Consider the following 6,891-nt stretch of genomic DNA (forward strand, 5'->3'; position numbering starts at 1 on the left):
TTTCGGAACATTTTAGAACTTTGGTTTTAAAAAAAAGTTCTTTTGCTTCATCTGGCCACCACAGGCATATTTTCCCTCCTTTCTCTCCATAGTGTCCTACTTGAGAAACCATGGGGACCCGGGGCTACTTGATGACTTGAAGTGCCATTCTGAACATCACTTTTAAAATATAAAGAATAAAATCTTCTCGCCAATTCAGATACTTCAGAAATGTTTGCTTGCTCATTAAGCACTGGCTCAGGGAAGCTTTCCTTAAACACAGCTCTGCAGTGTGGTTTTCAGGCTGCACAGAAGCTTCAGAAACTCATGGTATTCACCTCCCTAGGAGGCACATGGAGATGAGCAGCAGGCCTTCACAGAGAAGGGATGTGTTCACTTGCTGTGGGGTGCTCCTCTTGTGCTGTGTGGAGGGTGCATTCCAGTTTCATGGACTTTGCTTTGGCTTCTGTGTTGATGAATGGTAAAGATGAATCCACACATCAATGTATAAATAGAAGGTTCAGGGATGGTTACACAGTAGACCTATAGAATAAGAGGTTGCAATGTTGAAGCTGAATTTCTGGCCCCATTGCCCAAAGGAATATTTATAATGATCCCTCCATATTCATTCTGGCCTGGAACCTAAGTAATTAGGTACCTGACACAGAGTGGGGTTATGGGGTTTTCATCTTTAAGGTTTAAAATGCTTCCTCCTGTAAGAAGTACTCAGGCGGGTCCAGGATGTGCAGCCCTTCCCCAAACCATGTTGAACTGGTTCGCCCTGAGGTCTGCATTTCTGAGGCAGGTTTTCTTTTCTCTTTTTCTTTCTTTTGCTTTCCTTTCTTTTCCTTTCCTTTCCTTTTTCTTTTTATTCTTCCCTTCCCTTCTGTTTACTTCCCTTCCCTCCCTCCCTTCCTTTTTTTCTTTTTCTTCCTTTCTTTCTCTTTCTCTTCTCTCTCCCTCTTCTTTCTCTTTCTTTCTCTTTCTCTCTCTCTTTTTCTCTCTTTCTTTCTTTTTTTTCAGAGTTTTGTTCTGTTGCCCAGGATGGAGTACTGTGGCATGATCATGGCTTTACTGCGGCCTCAACTTCCCAGACCCAAGCAGTAATCTGACTTCTGCCTCCCAGGTGGCTGGGACCAAAGGCATGTGCCACTATATCCAGATACTTTTCTAAAAAAAACCATATTTTTGTAAAAACAGAATGTCCATGTGTTGCTCATGCTGGTCTTGAACTCCTGAGCTGAAGCCATCCTCCCACCTTAGCCTTCCAAAGGGCAGGGATTATAGGTGTGAGCCATCACACCTGGCCTCCTGAGGCAGGTTTTCAAGGCATCTTAAGGCTCAAAAACTACCAATACAACAACACAACCCAGTGGCAGTTTGCTGATTTCTGTAGTGTAAATACTCACATCCTGGCTGATTTCAGGCTCCCAACTTGATGTCATTAAATCCAGAATTAGGAAGAAATTCATGACAGCACACCATTATGCAGGATTTCTACCGTGCAGATGCAGGAAGTGTAAACAGCTTCAAGAATATAGATAATGATAAAATGTAGTGAAATAATTAGGAAGTGATATTTATTACTTTTGTTTTTACAAGATAAGTCTGGTAATAGTGAATTCTCTCAGCTTTTGTTTGTCTGGAAAAGACTTCATCTCTCCTTTATATTCAAAGGAAAATTTGGTTGGATACAACATTCTTGCAGTTTTTTTCTTTGAGCACTTTGAAAATGTTCTTCTACTTCCTCCTGGCCAGAATGGTTTCCATTGGGAAGTCTGTTGCCAGACAAATTGGAGCTTTTTTTAATTTTTGTTTTTAAAACTAGTCAAGTGCAGTAGTGAGAAGGGGGAAAAGAGTAGAGCAAGGAGTTCGATCTGTAACTGTGAACAATCAGTTGAGATGTCTCACTACCTTCAGACCAGCCAAATTGGAGCTTTTTAATGTTATTTGCCTTATTTATCTTGCTGCTTTTAGGATCCTCTCTTTGTTCTTGACCTTTGAGATGAATTACTATATGTCTGGAAGTGGTCTTAATTGCATTGATTCTGTTTAGTGTTCTCAGACCTTCCTATACCTGTATATTTAACTCTTTCTTGAGTTTTGGAAAGTTTCCTGTTATTACTCCTTTGAATACACTTTCCACCCCTTGCTCTTGCTCAGCTCTTTCTTGAACATCAGTAATTCTTATATTATGTCCTTTGAGGTAATTTTCCATATCTTGTAGGCAACCTTCATTCCTTTTTATTCTTTTTTTATTTTTTCTCATCTGATTATAATTTCAAATAGCCAGTCTTCTAACTCACAGATTCTTTCCTCTGCTTGGTTCACTCTGCTGCTGAGAGCCTCTAAAGAGTTCTTCACTTCAGCAAATGTATTTCTCAGGTCCAGGATTTCTGTTTGATTATCATTGTTCTTGTTATTTCAATCTCTTTGTTAAATTTCTCTGATAAATTTCTGAATTGCTTTTTTGTGTTATTTTGCATATAACTACATTTCCTTAAAATTGCTCTTTTGGGTTTTTGTCAGAGAGGTTACAAATCATGGTCTTGTTGGGGTCCCCTTTTGGGGAGGTCATAGTTCCTGTTTGCAGTTGTTCCTTGTTAGTATACATCTATGTCTTTGCATTGAAGGATTAGTTATTTATTCCAGTTTTCTCTGTCCAGTTAGTTTTGTTTTTTATTGACTATATTTGCTTAGTGAATCTGTCCCTAGATTGCTGCCTCCTTTTCGGCTCTAGGTGGCACCTACAGCCCAGGTTTGTTTTGCTCCAGTAAAGGGTCTGTCTGTGCACTGCCTGTCCTGAATGGGGGAGGTCCTGAAGGGATTATCCCTGCAGTGTGTGAAGGCTGGCGAGGGATTTGTGCCCAGGGGACCTGCAGAATGTTCTTCCTGCAGTACTGCTGAACAGCCACTTTGATTTGGCATTTCCTTTGGCCAAGTTATGGAGCACAGCGTCCAGGCTGGAGATGGTAGTTCTGCCTCCCCTTTGTCTCTGCCTGTTCTCAGGGCCATTTCTCCCTTCAGGCAATCATGATGCTTTCCGTGGGTTAAGGCAAGAACAAGTCTCCTTCCAGGGAATCCAAGAAGGTAGAGAAGCTGATTGATCACCTCAATTTCACTTTTTCCAGTGTAGAAATCATGAGTTGTGGGAAGATTTTCCATGCATTTGGTGACAGGTAAAAAGGGAGAGAGGAGCATTAGGGATGTGTAAGTCCAGTTCTCCTGCTGTCAGCTCAGTTTTTCTATTTCTCTGTGGCCTAGGGAACTGTCTCATCCTCATCCGTGGACTCTGGGTTGTTGCTGGTGAAAGTCTCGGCGTGTTACATTTGTTTTTGGTTTTCTGTGGTAGGGAGTGAAGCAGCTTGCCTCTAGGCCACCATTTTGGAACTGGAAGCTATTATTTATGTTTTTAATGTGACATTTAATTTTGATGTTTAATAATGACTGTGCTTAACAACTGGCTTACAAGCTTCCTGAAAATCTAGCAACCAGCTCCCAAAACCCTATAGAAGACTAGTCCAGTGTACTACTGGATGTGAGTGCAAGAAAGAGGTAGAAAATCATTTATTATGTTCAGAATAAAAATCCTCAGGGAGCCTCACTCACCAGGAAAACACCTCCTTTCCCTCTCTGTGCCTAAAAACAGATGAGTTGATTTCTCATTGCANTTTCACCATGTTGACCAGGATGGTCTCGATCTCTTGACCTCGTGATCCACCCACCTCGGCCTCCCAAAGTGCTGGGATTACAGGCTTGAGCCACCGCGCCCGGCCTTGAAATTGATTTTAAGGAAAACATGTCAACTCTGTCAGCAGCTGGCCAGCTCCCAAAATACATACGAATTTACCATCTCCTCACTTCATTCACTCATTGATTACTTCAGCAGGTTCTTATTAACAGCCTCCTGGGTGCCACAGTGGGCCGTGAAGTTGTATGAATGAAAGCTGTGCCAGGTTCTAACTCAAGCTCTGGGGACACAAAGACACGGATAGAGGTCACTGTCCCTTGTGGGACTGCAGGCTATGGAGGAGACAGGCACAGAACCCAGTGGTTAGGATGCAAATGAGGAATGCAGCAGGGCAGAGGGAGGAGCTCGATAACAGGGTAACGAGAACAGTTTCCTAGGCACCAGCATACAATAAAAACTGAAATCCACAAGTGAGATGCACTGTTACGCTTGGTAGATTTTACTGAGGTAATATTAAAAAACCAATTCCATGACTTTTGAATCCCTAGTCAACTTCAAGATATAAAGAGTCAATGAGGCCGAGTGTGGTAGCTCAGGCCTATAATCCCAGCATTTTGGAAGGCTGAGGCAGGTGGATCATCTGAAGTTAGGGGTTCGAGACCAGCCTGGCCAATGTGGCAAAACCCCATCTCTACTAAAAATACAAAAATTAGCCAGTCATGGTGGCACATGTCTATAGTCTCAGCTGCTCGGGAGGCTGAGGCAGAAGAATTGCTTGAACCCAGGAGGCAGAGGTTGCAGTGAGCCGAGATTGCTCCACTGTGCTCCAGCCTGGGCAACAGAGCAAACCTCTGTCTAAAAAACGAAAAAAAGAAGATGAGGAAGAGGAGTCAATGACAGCGGGAGAATGGAAAGATTTATGAAATTTTCTCAGGAGAGCTTTGTGGGCATGCTCTCCTGAGCATGATTAGGCCTTCACTGGAACCTCTCACAGAGCTTGGAGTGTGCAGTTTGGGACACTGTGCATTTATGTGGGAGAGAAGAGATGTCTGACCACCCTGCGGACAGACCCAGAAGTTTTTGCCATGGTGGGATCAGTCTGTATTGATCTGTGAGTGTATGGGGAGTGGATGGTGGGTGAACCAAGAGCTGGAGAATGGAAACCTGCAGTGTGGGGGTGCTCAGTCATGGGAGTGAGGAAGCCAGGAAAGAAAATATCAGTTTCCGGGCCGGGCATGGTGGCTCCAGCCTGTAATCCCAGCACTTTGGTAGGCCGAGGCAGGCAGATCACTTGAGGTCAGGGGTTCGAGACCAGCCTGACCAACATATGGAGAAACCACATGTCCACTAAAAAAAATACAAAATTAGCTGGGCATGGTGGTGCATGCCTGTAATCCCAGCTACTTGGAAGACTGAGGCAGGAGAATCGCTGAACCCAGGAGGTGGAGGTTGCAGTGAGCTGAGATCACACCACCACACTCCACCCTGGGCAACAAGAGCTAAAGTCCATCTCAAAAAAAAAAAAAAAAGTATCAGCTTCCACCAGGTAGCAGGCCCAGAGAGCAGGAAGCTGTCCAGCCACAGAACTGTCCTATGCCCACCTCCCTGTCTCCTCACATTTCCACCTGTGTGGGAGGAGATCGGAGATGGGCAGAAACTGACCACCCAAATGCCAACTTTTTATCTTGGTTGAGGAGGGACAGCAGAAGTCTTCATTTGAATGAACTTTGAAGCTGATGAATACCTCAGACTGAAACTTTTAATTCCTGAATTAAGGTGTGGTTTGTGACTTAAGAGGGTTTTGACTATTACATGAGAGTGAGCAGAAGAGCCACGGGACCTGCCAAGTTTCCATCCAGGGCAGGGAAGAGCCTCTCCAATGAATCAATTTAAAGGAACTTGTGGAAACAAGAATAAACATGGGCTTTGATTACATCACAAATGGTTGTTTTATGTAGAGGTTATACGGAGAGAAGCGAGTCAGAGTGGGAAGACCCATTCTGATGATGTCTGTAATTCTGAAAACATCTGTTCCTGTACCAACTAACAGAAAGAGAAGGAGTATTCAGTCACCTGGTTCGTAGCAAAACATTTCCTGCATTGGGCATTCCATGTCCCTAAAGTTAGCTCCAGCGTCTCCAAAGTTAGTTCTTAGCTTATTTCATGTTGATGACAGCGGGCATCGTTATGCAATGATGTACCCATAGAAGTGGAAGTCCACCCATTGGGCATCGAGTCAGCTGCCAGCCTGACCCCCGCCCTGACCCGCATACTCTAACATGCCCTGTTTATCAGGATTTCCAGGGGACATAAGACCACCCAGCTACTGGCCATCAAAAATGCCTCATACATAGAATACAACCATCCCATCCTCAAAGCTGTGGAAAAAGTGAGGCAAATATTTGAATAACTCCATTTCAAGAGTGCTCTTTTCCTTGAAATTTCCATTTAAATTAAAAGTAACTTTTTTTTCTTTTTGACCATGAATTATCCATATAATTTCCACAGCTTTTACATAGCAAATATTGCGCAGTCGAAGGAAAAGTAGTACATTCAGCACCAGCGAACAAGTGTTAATCATGTCCTGCTGTGAAATTCCCCACTGGATAAGAGGCCTTTCACCTACGAAGAATGATCTGTATGTGTTTCGCTTTTATACAGAAGCCTCTTTTCCTGTGTAAACTCTGAAATAAAATCACTCAATGCCAGCAAGTGCTTGCCTGTTAACACAATAAGACTTTCAGTGTTTTTCCATTACTTTGATCTCCAAGGAATTATCCATTAACAACATATATGTCCACTAGTAGATACAATTATCAATTGAAAAATATCAACATTGTTAAAAAGAAAGTGCCAAGCTCGGCAACTGGCATGAGTGTGCACAGTATTGTATACAATATTAAATATAATTAAAATAAATAAAAGAACTGGAATTTATCTGAAACAGGAGAACAATATATGCTCCCAGGGCTTCTTTTAAGAAACTGTATTGGCTGGGCATGGGGGGTCACACCTGTAATCCCAGTACTTTGGGAGGCCAAGGCGAGCGGAGCACGAGGTCAGAAGATGGAGACCATCCTGGCCATCACGGTGAAACCCCGTCTCTACTAAAAATACAAAAAAATTAGCTGGGCATGGTGGTGCAAGCCTGTAGTCCCAGCTACTTGGGAGGCTGAGGCAGGAGAATTGCTTGAACCCAGGAGGCAGAGATTGCAGTGAGC

At 43.3% G+C, this 6,891-nt stretch overlaps 1 protein-coding gene across 1 annotated transcript in view; it reads left to right on the forward strand.

Moving 5' to 3' along the window:
* Positions 1 to 6,891, forward strand: part of GABRR1 (gamma-aminobutyric acid type A receptor subunit rho1) — a 39,341-nt gene that overhangs the window by 21,089 nt on the left and 11,361 nt on the right. The gene's annotated exons all lie outside the window — the stretch shown is intronic.

The sequence above is a fragment of the Cebus imitator genome, unplaced genomic scaffold, assembly GCF_001604975.1.
Source record: "Cebus imitator isolate Cc_AM_T3 unplaced genomic scaffold, Cebus_imitator-1.0 Scaffold359, whole genome shotgun sequence".
NCBI lineage: Eukaryota > Metazoa > Chordata > Mammalia > Primates > Cebidae > Cebus > Cebus imitator.